Genomic DNA, 18,073 nt, shown 5'->3' with positions numbered 1-18,073 from the left:
TATAACAATTCCCTCCTCCAGTCAGTGGGGAAACTGTCATGAATGCACACCTGCCCACATAGCTACTCACTGCTTCTCAGCTTTCTTCACGCCTCAATACCGGACCCACTGGCTATGATTATAGCCTCTAGAAGCAGACCCCAAGCTTAGAAATTGATTGTGTCCCGAATAATCTCTAATGCAAGCGCATACATTCATATGCTTTATAAATGTTGCAAGAGGAATATGCCAATTTAATTGTTTTTTTTAAAAAAAAGCTTCAATATGCAGATGATTCTGGGAAGAGAAAGGGCAAGAGCTGTACAGGACCCATACCAGATAAAGTTATGGAGTATAAAAAAAAATGATGGTTTAGTCTTATTATCCAGGCTCAGCTTGTATCTAGATGTTTATGGGTGTGAGTATCCAACCCTGTTGTGCAAGTATGACTATTATACTTAAGCTCATAATCGTGACAGCACAGAGCACGAGAACGTGATTTGGAAAAGGCAAACCCCTGTACAGCAGGCATTGCTCATGTTTTTATGTAAATAGAAATATAGGTATGCCATGAACAGATGTACAGATTTTGCTCTCTGCGAAAAGCCATTACAAAACCTGGAAAACGTCTGTTTTATTTGAAAGTACGTGAGCCTGATGAGATAGAAATAATCTGAATGCTATTCATAATTCTTTGTGTGCATGTGCTTATGTTCGTTAGATCAAGAAATGCACAACCAGCATGGTATGCTCGAAAAAAGATGACAGTTTGTTTATCTTATCTCGCCCTCCACAATTTTACAATACTAGCACTCGTTAAAGGAATGAATGGAAGGATGAGATGATGGCATGGTGGAGATTTTAGTATTCTCTTCAGCTCTTGTAAATTTGAGTGCTTGGTGGGTTTTTTTTTTCTTTCTTTCTTTTTCCTTTCATTTCATTCTACGCTTTCTCTTTCCTGGAGGAGAGTGTATTGGAAGGCAGCTAATTGAGATTTATTGAGCAATTGAGAGATACTAATACTGAAAGCGCATTCCCTACTAAGCTTTTTGCTAATTTTGTCCCCCTGGATTCCCTCTGCAAGTTCTACATCTCATTCTTGCCGAGTTCTGGTACACCACACAGAGAATAAGGCACAGGACAAATGCCCTGTAATCCAAGAATTTTGTGCAGTTCCTTGGGAAATCTGGAGTGTCCTGGAGATGAGGATACAAGACTATCAGGCATGTTATGGGGAAACATGACTCTGGAGGCTTTGACACTTGTAGCTGTGGCAAGAGGGTTCCTGGCATACACAGTATATATGTATAATAACAATGTATCTATTGTTCCTTATAACCCTGGAGTCTTCCAGGACTATGAATAGAATATACAAGGTACCTTGATGGCACTGAAAACTTTGAATATTGGGTGTCTGTACTTAGCATTTGGTAGCACCAGCCTTCTTTTTGACAACAGTCCAGGGGGCAAGCCATTCATGAACTCATGAACATGAGTTTTCGCTTATGTTCAGCGTGTGTTAGGATGGCTAAGTTACCGAGGTGGAAGATAGATTTGGCTCTAAAGAGGAAGAGGGTATCTTGTTCCCTCATTAGTTACTGAGAGAACACATGCTCTATTTCAATTTTATTTCCACTATCTTCCTGGTCTTCCACTAAGGGGTCCCTCGGGGTTTCATAGCATTCTGGTTCTACCTGGATAGACAGGAGAGATGACACAGTCACACAAAGACACTCTGCCCTCTGAAAAGCAGTCTCGCAATCACCTAGCTGTCCGGTTTTGTGTATTCAGACTTAAGAACATGAGACGAGTTACCAGTCAGTACGGTGGCCATTATTTTAAGAACTGGCTGGTAATGGAACTACTAACCGCTAATGCCTCCATTTGCTTGACTCTGACAATTTGCTTTATAGTGTCTTCCCATTTAAAATACTGGACCCTTCGTGGACTATTTTCCGCCACAAGAAGTTAAAGAGTTTCTACTTTTTGATATAAGGAAAATTTCCGTGGCGTATTTGGGCAATGACTGGGAACTGGAATGAGACAAAAATCCCCAGTTCTGATATTTCTGTGATTTCTCTCCACTTAATTGTGCATCTTGTTGGTTTTTGGTTCCTCACTGAAGCACATGTTCCGTAGAGAGTCTTTGCCCCTGCTGGTATCCCTGGTTAAATCTCCAGGAGTTCCCGGAGTCTGGTTTTGTCAGATTCCCCCCCTCCCTCTTGGAGCCTTTTATGATGGGTCCTCAAAGCAGGTTCCCTCCTCCAAAGCTCTCTGACCAAGAGGCAGAAGGGTTTGGAACCACGGACTTCAAAGGTTCAGAAGCTCTGAGTCCACAGAAACCCTGGAGTTGAGAATGACATCTCCGCTGTCCAATCAAAGGTGCAGGCTTCTCTCCGGTCCCCGCCTCCCTTTCCCTACGGCCCCAATAACTGCACTCTGAGGCCCCGGCTTCTGCTGTCAAGTAGCTAGGGTGGGCTCCGCCTAGGCGAGGAGTGGCGCCGGTGGGAGATGCGCTCCCAGCTGTTTGCGGCGGCAGGAGCGGAAAAGCTGTAGGGCCAGGCAGCGCAGCGGCGACAGGAGTGGGGAACAGGTAGGAGGCAGGCTCGCCCTTCTGCAGAGCGCAGGGAAGGCATGCTTCCCAGAGGCCACTCAGCCCCTGCCCCGCCCTGCTTACCCCGGCTCCCGGGGTCGCTGTGGCTGTCACCTCAACGTCCATGACACCAATCAGAAGATGGGATGAAGGGGGTGGTCGGATGCTGGAGCCGGGGCAAGGTACCGGGAAGGGTTGCTGAGAGGAGCCCGAGGGGCAATGCATCTGGGCAACTTTGCTTGTAGTCTTTGAGGCTGCCTGCGGGGTCGGGCCTGGGGTTTGCCCTGTCTAAGAGGTTGGGGCCTGGGGGTGGAGACATGACAGCTGTCGGAACCGCAGGTCCTCTGCATCTCAACTGCTCAGTACGCCAGGCGCCGCCTGCTCCCCTCCCCCGCACCTGCAGGATACCCTCCAGAACAGCTCTGGCTGCCGGTACTTGCAGTAAGGGAGGCAAGGGCTGGTGCGTCCACAGGCTAAGGACTAGCTCCCCTTGGACGTGAGGACTGGGAAGAATCCAGGCATTTTTCTGATTAATCCAGTCTGAGGAAAAGCCAGGGTCTCCCCTCCACGAGGTGCTGCGGACTGGGCACGGCAGAGAGGTAGCTTCCCGCCTGTCTCACTGTTTCCCACCAGGAACTACCACTTCATCTAGTCAAATGCCTGTGTCAGGGTGGACCCTAAAGCATCCTTTCTGGGTGACCGTATTTGGGAACTAGGTGTTGGCCCAGTGCCGATTCCTACTGGAATCAGGTTGCTGGTAGCAGGCGGGAGAAGAATTGCGGGGAAATCATACACTATGCTGGGAAAATTCCTGAAAAAAAAAAAAAAAAAAAAAAAAAAGGGAATGGTGGGAAAGAAGCAAGTGAGAGGTGTAGCCATTTCTGGCTGTCCTGTTTTTCATGCCAAATCCAGCATGGGCATCTGTACGTGTGTATGCACATCTCCAAGGTGGAGCTATATATAGCTCCTGCGCAGCCTGCTAGGGTTCCTTGCTGCTGAGCGGGCTGCCTTGGCCTTCTCAGGCAATCCGCAAGCACTGGGTGGGAGGGGCGAAATAGAATCAAATTCTTCATCCATGGGGACAGCCAGGGAAGAGAAACTCAGAGTAACAAGCCCCCACATGGAATAACGTTTTTGCTAAAGCACAGAAATCAATGCATTCCAAAATTATTCTGAATGCATTCTTGGTTCTTATCCCGCGGTTTTCGGAGTCTGGTGCATATCGACCATTGCAGCATGAAGTGTAGCATACATCACACTAATGCATGTCTTTTCTGCACTATTTCATTGACTCATTGGTGCACAATGTTGTGCACATGCTTGCTTCTTGGTTATTTGGAATTAAATATATTTATGTGGTAACTTATAGCTAGCTGCACTGAGGGGTCTGAAAAGGACCCACCCACTTTTCAGGATGTAGGACTGTGTGGTTCTGGTAGGGCCGTTGGAGGTAGTTTTGATACATTTGCTTGAACAGATTTTTCTTGCGGCTTACATAAATTTGTGCTGATATGATATTTTAGATTTATTTGAACTCTTTTTAGATGTTTATATATTTATTTTTATCATTGTCCAGGGTTATTTCCTGATAATAGCCTTTCCATTGTTATGAATCAGAAGAACCAAATAGTGTGAATTCACGAATTTCAGCTCTGGTCTTACAACTTCTCTTCAGACAGTGCTCTCCGCAGTATGCCATCGTCATTGGTCCTTGTAATAAATTAAATAGTGTTGTAATAAATTTAAATAGTGTTGATATCCGCAACGATGTGCAACTCATTTGTTCATTTATTGCTTTATTTTCTTCAGAATTAAATTTTGGTTTCCTAGATATCATTCTACTATTCCAGAGGGAGGTGGTGGTGTTGAGTTTTGTCACCCTGCCTGCCTGCCTATCTGCTTTGTGGAGTGTTTTAGTCTCTTAGAATGTGAGCCTCGTGGCATTCCAGGGAGGAGTGATAGGGTCAACTCCTAGGTTTGTCCTAAAGCTTCTCTTAAAAATCTGTGCTACTGGTGGAACATAGGTTTAATCTCAGTATGTGGGAGGTAGAGGCAGACAGATCTCTATAAGTTCAAGGCCATCCTGGTCTTCAGAGTGAGTTCTAGGACAGCCAAGGAAGGCTACACAGAGAAACCCTGCCTTAAAAACAAAGAAACAAACAAACAAAAAAAAAAAACAAAAAAATGTGCATACTTCCACTGTGGGAGTGAGAACTTAATAGGTTGTGGGTAAATAGAAGTACTATGACTATTAATCTATAACTTGAGTCTCTTTGGAAACACATGTGGAGACCTCATCACACTTAGTCTTATGCTGGTTAACCTTATGTATCTATCCATTTTATTATCTATAGAACGATTATTTAAAACCCAGAGACAGTTTTAGGGTTCAACCTGAAGACCAGCAAAGCAAAGCAGCCAGCTACTGACTCTTACCTCTACCTCAGTCCGAAAATGGCAATTCTGGCCTCCAGGAATCCTCAGAATGAGGCTGACTGAGAGCTGTCTCTTCCAGTCCTATAATGTGCTCTAGTGCTGGGATTAAAGGCATGTACCATTACCTCCTGGTTTCTATGGAAAACTAGTGTGAATACTGGGATTAAAGGTGTGTGTGTCACCACTGCCTGTTCTGTAAGGCTGACTAGGGCTGCTGTTTTACTTTCTGATCTTCAGGCAAGCTTTAATTATTAAAATACAAATGAAATATCACTACAGTTAGCTAGTAGTGCTTTTCTGAAAGACATTTGTGCTGTTTTTTTCAAGTTGACAAACTACAGTCACCTAGAAAAAGGGAGCCCCAATTAGAAATTGCTACACTGAGACTATACTTTCGAAATGTCTGTTGGGATTTCATTATTTCTAATTAATGCAGGAGGGACCAACCTACTGTGGGGGGCTCAGGCTATACAATAAAGGTAGCTGAACTAGTCAGAGATTGATGCAGGAGTACCTAGCCTACTGTGGGCAGCACCACTCCCATTCAAAGGGCTCAAGAGATAAAAGAAAGGTAGTTGAACTAGTCAAAGAGCGGCAGTAAGCAATGTTCCTCTGTGGTCTTAGCTTTGGTCTGTGTATTATCACAGCAACAACAATTTAAAAAAAAAAAAACTGGGACATTATGACCTCTGTGGCTTTATAGTTATCACACTGAAAGTTCTAAGCATACTCAGAGGTATCCCCTGAAAACCTATCATCGTGGCAAATTATTCACATAGGTGCTGCAATAATTTGAGGCTCATGACTGTCAGTAGACAGCAGAGTTGAGGACTACTTTTGGGAATGCTGACTCCATGATCCCGCCCTTGATATCTAATGGCTGATGTGAGGGTGCTTCTGCATTCTTGCCCCAGAATGATTCAGTTTTTTTTTTTTTAAGTAATGACTAGATTCTGCCATGTATTCTTTCTTGTGCTCCATGCATCTATCTAGAGAGTTAGGTGACAGATAGATTTCTACAAGTAAGAACATCCCATATGCTTGCCTTAACCACACTCCCCACTCCCCCACCCCCAAATCAGTAAATATGAAGTCATCATTGGTCCCTTGGATATTCTTGGTGTTCAGTTTTTTATTCTTCAAGTCTATTGCATCTCTAATCCCCATCATAATAATCACAGTAAATCAAATGCATTCTCCATGGTACATGTATTACCCCTGATACACACCTATCAATATGTTCCATTCTCTGCTGCAAATAACCCATTTGTTTGGCATGTACCCAGCTCATCTCTTGATGTTTCCAGTCAAATGCTACCATTTCTACATGCAAATTGCCTATGGTCTGCATCATCTCCCAGAACCTAACTACTCTAATGTCACTGGTAAACTCCCATGTTTTACAGGAGCAGTATTTGCTTTTGCTACTAGCATGTTGGCTATTGTTCCTCCATCCGACAGTCATTTTCCATAGTTTACCCCTCTTCCACCAGATTTCAGAAGTAGATACCACAATCATCTGTTGTCAGGTTTTCTTACCTCTCTAAGCCTCCTTTCTTGGTCTCCCTATTTTTGCTTTCTTTTCCAAGCTCTCAAATGAAATATTTCCTTCTGTAGCTGCATTTCTATTATGCTCCTGGCAGCCAATGAATACTGTCCTGATTAAGAAATAGGCTGCAGGGGGCAGGGTGGGTGGGAGTCGCCATTATGCAGACATATGAACGCTAGCAGTGGGCTCTACAATAACACTGTGGAGGCTTTCCTGAGTGTGACTGAGACGGTGCATGTGAATGATTCAAGACAGAACTTGGGCCACAGAAATTGTTCATAAGTAATAGCTGTTAAAGAGTATTATTTGTAATGATAGCGTAAGGAGTGAACACCCTTGTTTGCCTATCCCTACTGATAGGCACTAGCCATAAACTGGCCTTTAGGAACACAGGCTACAACCTTCTAGACAATTTTGCTTGTGGCTAATATTTTTCAGTCTTCCTTTCATCTAGAAGTATCCACTAGCTATTCAGTAGTTTATCTGTTCTTATTCTAATTTCTAGTGTGTATCCGCTATTTGCATTGCTGTTATAAACCTGGATTGGTAGAGTGGTGAATAAGTCCACCAGCACAGAAGCTTAATCCAAGATGCTACAAATCACTCAAGTATATTGTGTGTTAGATTTTTATTATTGTTTTTTTTATTTCAAAACTTTTTATTGGTAGCAAGACTTACTTGGGTCCAGCTTCTAAGGACTGAGTTGTTTGCCATTGGCCATGTAGCAGATGGATAATGCATTGTTCACTATGGTTGAATGTGAGGCCTATTATGTAAAATTATATTGAAAATTATGTAAGCACTTAGTTATTTTGTTAAACTTAATTTCAGATAAAATTGAAAATCAATTTGAGTATTTAAAAGAAATTACATAATCACTAAGGAGAAAATAGAAATAAAGAAAACAGAATTTTTTTTCTTTTCCTTTTCTTTTGAGACAGGATGTCTGATTGGAACTCACTGTGCTTACTGTGTAGAGCAGGCTGCACTTAAACTCATAGTGATCTACCTGCCTCTGCTTCTCCAGCACTAGGATTAAAAGGATGTGCCACCATGCCTAGGTCATTATTTTTCTCATTACTGTCAGTGGATATAGATACTTTCAATTTGTACCTTTGAATATTGGATATAATGTAAGTAACTTGATTTTTGTGCTCTACTTTTTCTTCACATCAGACACTAAGCATTTGTTGATTTCATTGACCATTGTTATTAAGAAAGTATATTTGGCTTCAAAGTAATCTTTTATATAGTGTCATTAATATTTCTAATTTTTCTTAGTTAAGGAACTGAATGCAAATGTACATGTTCCACATTTATGGTCACTTCTTTATCATAACTGATTAAAAGTTACTAGTGAAGACAATATTTGTAGCCTCTTAATGGATACTGACAGTTCCTCAAAACTTATGCACAGATTTATATTCTGCCAATGGCTATACCAATTTGGCAATGCATTCTGTTCTTTAACACGTGGTATTATAGCTTTTAAAGGTGACCATTTTGATGGTACAAGTTATATATTGAGTTCTTTTGTCTTTCTGTGCTTTGTAGTGAGTTCATGGAATGTCATACTTGATCTGTGCTTCTCCATTTGTGAAGCTGGGTTGACTCAGGGCACTCCCATGTTCCTCATGTAACAGAACATTTGCAAAAGTGTTTCTTCTCCTGATGCTGCCTTTGGTTTTATTGGAGGGAGGAGACCACAAGAAGTGGGGTTTGAAATAAGTCTCACTTTGTGTGCAGGCTGACTTTGGACACACCACATAGTTCATACTGGCCTTGAGCTTGTGGAGATCCTGTTATGTTAGTCTCTTAAGTGCTGGGATTAGATTGGAATTGCTGTGCTCGGCTGTGACTTTCTAGAAATGTACTTTACCATACAGCACTTGTAATTTTACTTTTGTTTATTAAGTCATTCACACTTCTGCTTCATCTAGTCTGGAAGCTCAGAGAACTTTCTGCCACCAAACAGAACTGAATATAAAAGCTCACATATGAGTACCATACTGCTAATTTCTTTTGTCTTTTAAAGCACAACAGAACTGTGTATCTTATGTCTATCCTCATGTGACATGGCTTCTGGGTACACATATAGTTTAATATCGTGTCTGTTAAGATAACCTTTATTCTTCATGCGGCTCTTAAAGTAAGTAGTTGGCTCCTTAATGCTTTCTGAGCCTCCATCGTCCATTCCAAAAATACCTCAGGGCACAGCGTACAACAGTAGGTATTAGCGTCCAGGTTACTCAGCCAGAGCAGGGCGCATTGTTTGCACAATTATCTGAATGACTCAAACACTAAATTTGTTGCTGCTAGGATTATCCAGATGGTCCTTAGCTCGTTGGATAATTGCTCAGCCCTGCGCATGATGATGTAGACCTGAGCGTGTCATGCCTTCCTTGTACCGTCTTGCGACTTCTTTCTAAGTACCTCTGATTGGTCACTTTAGGTTCCTTATGTGTGAGCTGGTCCTTAACCTGTTCTCTTACAGCTATCAAGACCTCTACAATGTGTGGTAGCAGACCCCAATCAGGTAACTGCTCTGTAACTAGTATAAGTTATTTACTCTTTCAAACACTTTATTTAATGTGTTTTAAAAAAGATGTTCAACTGTCTTTCCAAAGCAAATTTCATAGCGAGATCCCTAGACTGAAGGTCTTGTGCTAGGGTCTCCCCTTTTCTTTCCTAAGGCCCTCTTTATTTCACCTGAAGTATTTTGCCATTAGTCCTTATTGAGTTTTGAAAATTCATTTCTCCATCTTCAGATCTCTTCTCTCTCTAGCTGCTGACCTTGCCCAGGTGACTCAAAAGTCCCATTTCTCTCCCTTCACGCTTTCTCTTTTCTCCCCTCCTCTGATATGCTCTGGTCTCCAATATAAGTCACTTGTCTTCTTGTTTGGTTTTAGATTGCCTAACTCCCCGTGTCTGAAGTGATGCTCTATCATTTCTGGAGTTGTTCCTTAGAGAACAAACCTCGAGTTTTTAGCCCATATTCAGAGTTTCTCAATCAGTCTCTAACAACCAGAAGTTACTTCTGTATTGTAGTCAATTGTTTTCTCAGAAGCTACTGTGTGTGCCTTGCAGAACAGAGACCATTCCTAGGTCTTCCTGTGTCCCAGTAGGTCCTCTTATATGTTTTATATTTTGTAAGTATTTCTGCAGACATAAAAGAAAACCAAGCCTGAATCTGTTTTTATGATTTCATCAAATGAAGTATGCATCTTTGCCTTGAAAAAGCAACAAATAAAAACTACAAGTCATAGTTGTTTTTTATAGTATTTCAAATTTGATATCCTGATTTTGTGGTTTATACAAGATACATAAAAGATTTTTAATGAAGATTTTTGTAATTTCCCTTTTTTAATGAGAATCCCTGCCTAGGATATGATGATTCTATAATGCAAAATCACTAAGTTAACTTCTTTTAAGCAATCCTGTATTTCATAAGGTAGGATACATTTGTAAATGTATGGATGCTGTAGAAAAATAAATTTATCTGAATGGAATTAAATATTGGCAAAAATAAGTATAATCTTCTCTGCTTAATTATCAGTATTCATTGTCGTCTTTGATATTTTACCTTGCTCTCCTATGTGTATAGCATTTAGAATACTCTCTTATGTGTTTGGCATTATCAGATCCTCACAAGGGTTTTGACAGCTACCTCAAAAGGCTTCAGCATATAAAGAACTACAGGTAGCCAATTTTGAAAATGGGAGAAATTATTTTCCCCGGTAAGAGCCACCTACTGATTATCTAATACCAAATAGTCAGCCCTGAAAATGTATATATGAATAACCTTGCACAGACTGAGAAGGTTATAGTTAGGTCCGTACATGCATTACATACTCATATGTGAATGTAACAGCATTCAATGAAAAAGAGGCCATGCATTTGGAAGAAAGTAAAGAAGGGAGATAGGAGGGCTCTGAGGGAGGAAACGGAAGGAGAAATGATGTGATTATACTATAATCTAAAATTAAAAGAAAAAGTGTGATTATCTGATTTATGGGTAAAGTCAGAGAAATAAATTAATTGCCTGAATTCAAATGTTAGGGATCAGACCCCGTGTGTGTGCTAGTGCTACTACAGAGAGGCTCTTGATGTCTTGTCAGAATAATAACATTGGTCCAGATTTTAATGAGCCATTGAAAGTTCTGGGCAGTGTACTACCCCCTCCTTTCATCAGTAAAATCCATCCATAAATATGTATACTTTCTACAGGTCTTTGAGAAGAATTCTTCTTTTTTTACTCATAGAATTTGTTTCAGAGTGTATTTCTTTCCTGTTTGTGGTGAAAAGTGCAATATCCTTCTCCTCATCTTTTTAACTTGAGTTATTGAAATAAATTCGAGGGATATTTCTAAATGGAGATGTTCAAGTTTACTTTTTAGCTTTGCTTACCATAAAATTCTATACAGTCTTGAAGATTGATAGGAATCAAGTCAAAAGTCAAATTTTGGAGGGAGGTAGGAACTAAGGCAAATAATAAAAAAAAAAAAAACTCATTTAAAAGTGATCGTACTTAGAACACTAATTCTACCCTGTCTGGACATTCACCATGTTGAAAAAATAAGAATTATTTTCTGACCAGTTTGCAAATGTATCATGTCTATAATTCCCATTCATTTATTAACAATAATCACTTACTGAACACCACAGTGAAAATCATTGTTTTAAATCTCTTGCATGTGACCTCTCGGCACTTTACCCACAGTGTAGATGGCTTGAAGCATGTATCACTCTATTGTGTAAGTTGGGAAATTAGAGCAAATACCTTACATGATGAGGTCAGAGTACAAACACCCTCAAGTGTCCTTACCTTCCACCCTGTTTTGGACAAGGTCTCTTTATTGTTTGATCTAATCAGCCTGAACACTGTTTTAGTTTTTAATCATTGCGTTGTTATGTGATCAGTCCTTACACGAATAGCAGGCTTTAGTATCCTGTGGCTCATGGTATATATAACATAGGCTAGGCTCACAAATATATTGTGTTAACCCAAGAAATTAAATATTCCTAATTTTCAAATGTTTTATTCATAGATGGCTCATAAACAAAAAGGTCTTCTGCTGTAGTGATTTACACAATGCTGTTTTCCAAATGCGAATTAGAACTTTACAATGTAGATTTAAATATTTATTATTACAATTCTGATGCAAACATCAGAGTTTTATGGCTTTCTGACCTAATTTTCCATCCCACTACCACAAACATTAGCAGTAATTCTATGCTAAGGTTTGTAATCTGACCACATTTAATTGTCATGGTTACTGAGAATGCAGATCTCTATCTGCAGCTGTCAGGATGCCTGCAAAGATGCTAAGAACAGAGTAATATTTCAGCCTGAGCGTCACCTTGTTTAGTGTAACAAAATTTTATATCAGAAAATGACAGTGTCTAATATTTTATACATCAGAGGCAATGCATTTTAATTGAAAATATTTTAAACGAGTAGCGGGTTGATTCCATTTTAGCCTTCACGTGTTGTTTTAGGATCTTTATAACTCTGGTTACTAGAAAACTAAGCCAGTTTCTGGTAGTTAATGTAGATATTTGGGCTATGTGTAGGTTGAATGGTCACGAGCATGACAGCTACTTCTACTAAAGTACTCATTAATGTATTTTGCAAAACCATGTTTAATTCTCTTTTATTGAAAATGGATTTTTTTCCATACAATATATCATGGCTTGTTTCCCCTCTCTCTACTCTTCCTAGTTCATGCCCAACTCTCTCCCCATCTGGATCCACCCCCTTTATGTCTCATGTTAGAAAGCAAACAGGCATCTAAGGGATAATAGTAAAATAAAATAAAACAAAAATAAATCAGAATAGGACAAAACAGAAGGAAAAGAACCCAAGAAACTGCACAAGAAACAGATATAAATGCAGAGACCTGCTCCTTTGTATATTCAGGACTCTCTTAAACCATAAAACTGGAAGCCATGATATAATATATATTACATTATATAAGCAATATATACACATATATGAATAATGCAGTATAATAAACAATGTATATGAAATTAAAATAAAGTTAAAAAAAAGCCTGGCACAATATTATGAAACAAAGAACCTCCAAATATACTGTTGAATTGTTTTGTTTTGTTTTGTTTTTCTGTTGGCTATCTACTATTGGGCATGTAGCCTGCTCTTAAGATTAGTTTGTCTTCCCAGTGAGACTTAATTGAAGAAAATAAGATTTTCTTTTGCAAGTGGTTATGAATTGGAGATAGCTTCTGGGTTAGAGATGGGGACTTGTGTGTTGTTGTTTAGCCACAGCGGCGGAAAGGAAAGCCAGACCATACAAGAAACTCAACAAATTTGCATGGGAGGTTTACTGGGAGAGGTAAAAGGAGAGGGCTTAGTAGAGGTCTCTGTCATGACAGTGGCAGGAGAGAGAGGGTCTTTCCTTTATGGGGGAACGTAGGGCCCAGGGAGTGGCCACAGCTTGTGATATATCCTGTCAGGACCCTTAGTGCTGAGCTGTCTAAGCACCTATGGGCTAACAGGTGCATGCTCACAGGGAGTGCTCTTAATGGCTGCTGTTGAGGAGGGCAGGCCAATGTACTGCCTGAATGCTAACAAGGTGTCCACTTCTTTCAGCTCTAGGACCCCATCTGGTGCAAACCCCTGCTGATCCTGCGCAGGCTGCCAGTGTCTGTGAGTGTGTATGTTAATCACCTGTATGTCATGTGTGTTGGTCTTGCTCGTTTTAGAAGTTTGGTGTCCTCCATCCCCTCTGGCTCTTGAATCGTTCTGCGTCATCTTTCACAGAGTTCCCTGGGGCCCCAAGAGTGACTTATGGAAGCATTCTGTTCAGGGGTGAGTGTTGCAAAGCCCCCCTCTCTCAATATTTGCTGGCTGTGGATCTCTTATTTCTTCCTGTCTGCTGCAGGATGAAGCTTCTCTGAGGATGGCTGATCGAGGCACTGACCTGAGAACAGAAGACTGTCAACAAGGGTCATCTTATTGCTGCATCTTTTTTGTAGATCAGTAATATTTGCTTTGCTCCTAGGTTCCTAGGATTATCTAGTGTCTGGTTCTTGGTTGCCCAAGTAGCGTCGAGTAAGCGTTCCATTTCATATAGCAGACCTTAACTCAAATCAGATATTGGCTGGTTACTAACACAATCTTTGGCCACTTGGAAATCTTGCAGGCGTGACACTATTGTAGACAAAAGGGTTTGTAGCTGTGTTGGTCTTTAAGTTTCTACTTTGGTAACATTCAGAGTACCACAAATGTTGGAATGTAGGGGTGAGGGTTTTGTCAGTCACAGCTCGACTTCTCCATGTACAATGAGTTTTGTCTGTGTTGGTTTCAGCAATGTGGCCTTGTTGACAGCTTGTGGAAAGTAATCTATAGCCTTTGCAAAAGCCTGGATTGTTTGGGGGTTCCCATGGATCTGTTTGGCCAACAACTTATATGTACTCCATTCCCTGTACTGAAGCTTCATTTGGTGAAGAGAGTTGATCAGCCAAGACACTGTTTTCCCAGTATGTTTGGTAACTGTATTCGCTATATGACCCTTCATGATTAGAATGGGTTATTGAAGTCACCTACTTTTATATCAGTGCATGAGGGTCAATATGTGACTTCAACGGCAGTGGTGTTTCCTTTGTGAACTTGGATACCCTTGTGTTTGGTGTATAGATGTTAAGAACTGCTGTGTCTTCTTGGTAGATAATTCATTTGTTGAGTATGCAGTGTCGTTCTCCATTTCTTCTTAGTTTTTATTTGAAGTCTATTTGTCATATATTAAAAATGCTATTCTGGCTTGCTTCTTAATTCCTTTTGCTTGGGATATCTTTTTTTATCCTTTTTCCCCGAGGTACTGTCTATTCTTGATGTTAAGGTGTGTTTCTTGGATACAATAGAAGAATGGGTCCTGGTTTTCTATTCATTCTGTCTGTCTGTGTCTTCTTATTGGGGATGCTGAGAGTCATCAATGAGCAATGTTTGTGGCTTTCTGGTAGTTTGTTCTTGTAGTGTGGTTTTTAATTTCTCCTCTTTCTGTTTGCTGGCCTAGCATTACTCTTTGTTTTCTTTCTTCGGTGTGGTTAACCTCTTCAAGTAGAACTGTTCTTTCTAGTGTCTTCTGTAGATAGGTACTTTTTAAATTCAGCTTTATCATGGAATTTCTTTCTTTCTCCATACATTGCAGTTGAAGGTTTTGTTGGGGATAGTAGTCTGGGCTGGCTTCTGTTACGTCTTAGATTTCAGAGAACATCTTTTCAGGTCCTTCTGGTTTTAAGAGTTTCCATTGAGAAGTCAGATGTTATTCGAATTCAGCTGCCTTTGTATGTTACTTGGTATTTTTACCTTGAACTTTCTATATTATTTTTTTTTGTTCTTTAAACTTTGTGTTTCCATTATTAATGTTGAGGGAAATTTCTTTTCTGGTCTATTCTATTTGGTATTTTGTATGTTTTTTTTTTGTATCTTGACAGGCATCTCTTTCTTTAAGTTATAGAAGTTTGTTTTCTTTTTCCTGTGATTTGTTGAAAGTAGTTTCTGTGCCTTTGACCTGGTTTTTGTCTCCTTCTTCTATTCTTATTAATCATCGATTTAGTCTTTTCAGAGTGTCCTAGATTTCCAGATGTGTCATGTCTGGATGTTTTTAGAGTCATCATTTTCTTTGATTGATATATCAATTTCTTCTATTGTATCTTTAATTCCAGAGATCCTCTCTTCCATTTTTTATATTCTGTTGATGAGGATTTTGTTTGAATTCCTAAATTTTTCATTTCCAGATTCCTCTCAGTTTGGATTTCTTTATTGATTCTATTTCTACTTTCCATGTCTTGAAATATTTTATTTATTTTCTCTCACTGTTTGTGTTTTCATACATTTCTTTAATGGATTTTTTATTTCCTCTTTAAGAACCTCTATCATATTCATAAAAAGATATTTTAAAGTTCCTTGACTTTTGCTTCAGCAGCAGTGTTGCAATTATAGGGGCCAACTCTGGTAGGGTTGCTGGGCTTCAGTGAGGATATATTGTCCTGACTATTATTGATTGTGGTTTTTACAGTGGTGTCTGGGTATCTGGGTTTGGTAAGATTGTAATTCTAGGTACTAATATCTGGTCTTGTCTTTGGTGGGTGTTTTGTTCCTTGGTTTCTGTTGCTAACTAGTTCTCATGTAGATTATAGCAATTGAACTCAGCCTTTATGCTGAGTACCAACTGAGCTGTCTCTTTATTTTTTAGACAGTGGAATGGTTTGAAAGATTCTTGATATTTATAAGAACAGACTCAGGAAACATTTACTTTGTTTGGTAACAGATTTTTTTTTTGTTCAAACTTTCTTTGAGTAAAGTTCCAATTTGTAGTGATGCTTCCTGTTTTAATGTTACAGGATTTTGTTATACAAATACTGCAATTTTTTTTTTGATTTTTCGAGACAGGGTTTCTCCATAGTTTTTTGGTTCCTGTCCTGGAACTAGCTCTTCTAGACCAGGCTGGCCTCGAACTCACAGAGATCCAAATATCTTTTTATTCTAGAGTTAAAGATATGGCTTGTTTCAGCTTTGTATTATTACTAATAGTTCTAATATAAAAGTTTATTATTTTACGTGTCTTTTCTAATATATAGACTCCCTATAGCTTCAATTGTCAACTTACTGTACCTAGAAAGAGGAAACCCAAGTTGAGGAATTACCTCAATTGGATTGTTCTGTGGGTGTAGCTGTGGGTCATTTTCTTAGTTTCTAATTGATGAAAGAGGATCCAGCCTACTATAAGTGGTGCCAACCTTGGTCAGTTGGTCTTAGGCGCTATAAGGAGGGTAGCTAACCAAGGCAGAAGAAGAATGGCAGTAAACAGTTTTCCTCCCTTGCCTTCTCTTCATGATGGACTGTAGGCCAAATCTACCCTTTTGTTCCCGTGCTGCTTTTGCATGGCTTTAAGCCAGTATCAGAAATCTACTTAGGTCAGGGTTGTAAGAGTGTGTTATATCAGAAACAGGCACCTTTGTGTCTTTCCACAATGACAGAATTTATATTGAATAACAATAAATTTATAGAAAATATATAATTTTATGGCTGCATTTTGCCAAGTAATCCCCATTTCTCTTGATAGCTGGCCACTGGCACACACAGATTCTTGTAATCTTAATTATAATATCAACTCTTAGATTACACATCATAGTTATTGTATCTATTTATTTATGTATATGTTGGTTTTAGAATGCCGCCTAAAGGGCTAAAGAAGCCATAATGAAGTTCAAAGAGGCCTTGCCAGAGACAAGTAAGACAGTTAAAAGCATACCCAGGGGGACCTCCCTGTGTATGGACAAGCTACTGGCTATGTCTGGGGGCTCAGCCACAGGGCTGTCAGGTCAAAGTGGGCCTGAGGTTGAGTCAAGTTGCAGGAGTGAGAAGCAAGAATGTGGATGCCATGAAAGCACGGTACATGACTCAGCTAGTACTGCACCATACTGAGGGATGAACCACAGGACTGACAGCAATTCTCACGGGCTACTTTAACAATGGGAAGTTGACTGAGCTGAAGCTCTTGGGGCAGTCAGAAGTTTTCTGCCTCCTGATCCCTTGAACCACACACTAGGTAGTTAGAAGGCTGGGACTGTCAATGCCATTGTTAAGTGTCTGTATGTTTTTGTAGTCCAGGGAACAGCGTTATACATCTCTTCAGTCTGGTGTGTTCCATAAGGTCTCAGGTCTGTTTTTCTTCTAGTATGATTTTTAATATTTATATGGCCAGTCTTAGTTACTGTTCTATTACTGTGAAGAGACATTAGGACCAAGGCAACTTCTAGAAGAAGGCATTTAATTGGGGGTTTGCTTGCTTACAGTTTTAGAGGGTTAGTCTCTGATCATCATGGCAGGAAGCATGGCTTCAGGTAGACAGGCATCAGGCTAGATCATTACCCAAAACCTTTCCTCTGATCCATAGATCCATAGGCAACAGGCAAAGAGAGAGACAGAGGTAGAGAAAGAAACAGAGACAGAGAGAGGGGGGAGAGGGAGAGACAGAGGTACAGGTAGAAACAGAGATAGGGATAGAGGGAGAGAGGGGGGGGGCTGGCATGGAGTTTGGAAATCTCAAAGTCCACACCCAGAGACAGACTTTCTCCAACAAGGCCACACCTCCTAATCCTTTCTAAATAGTTCCATTCGCTGAGAACTAAGTATTCAAATATGTGAGCTTATGTGGGTCATTCTCAAACCACCATATGGGACCATTCCATTTTGATAGATGTACTAAGTGGTACCTTTTAACTTTTAGGAAAACATTATCTATCAGTATGTGCCTAGAGGTGGCTATTAACCCAAATGCTTTCGTCACCCTGAGGATATGCTCAGAGAACCTCTGTTTGCCTCAATTATGGTATATCCTTGCAATAAAAATCTATTTTCTAATATTTTACTAAAAGCATGCATGAAGCAGCCACAAAGACATGCAGTGACTGTGATCAACGTCACACTTGTTTCTCTATTATTCTCCCTTTCCATTTATTTATTTATTTATTTATTTATTTATTTATTTATT

The 18,073-nt window shown here is 40.0% G+C and overlaps 1 protein-coding gene across 1 annotated transcript in view; it reads left to right on the top strand.

Moving 5' to 3' along the window:
• The first annotated feature begins 2,438 nt into the window (after nucleotides 1-2,438).
• Cntn1 (contactin 1) overlaps nucleotides 2,439-18,073 on the top strand; it is a 271,171-nt gene continuing 255,536 nt past the window's right edge. The window contains exon 1 of the mRNA XM_050130990.1: nucleotides 2,439-2,572. The gene's annotated coding sequence lies outside the window, so the exon portion shown is untranslated. The remainder of the gene's footprint in view (nucleotides 2,573-18,073) is intronic.

The sequence above is a fragment of the Alexandromys fortis genome, unplaced genomic scaffold (genome assembly GCF_014885135.2).
Source record: "Alexandromys fortis isolate MF-2015 unplaced genomic scaffold, M_Fortis_MF-2015_v1.1 scaffold_28, whole genome shotgun sequence".
NCBI classification, from domain to species: domain Eukaryota; kingdom Metazoa; phylum Chordata; class Mammalia; order Rodentia; family Cricetidae; genus Alexandromys; species Alexandromys fortis.
The sequence above is the reverse complement of the archived record's forward strand: the minus strand, read 5'-3'. Positions and strand labels throughout refer to the sequence as shown.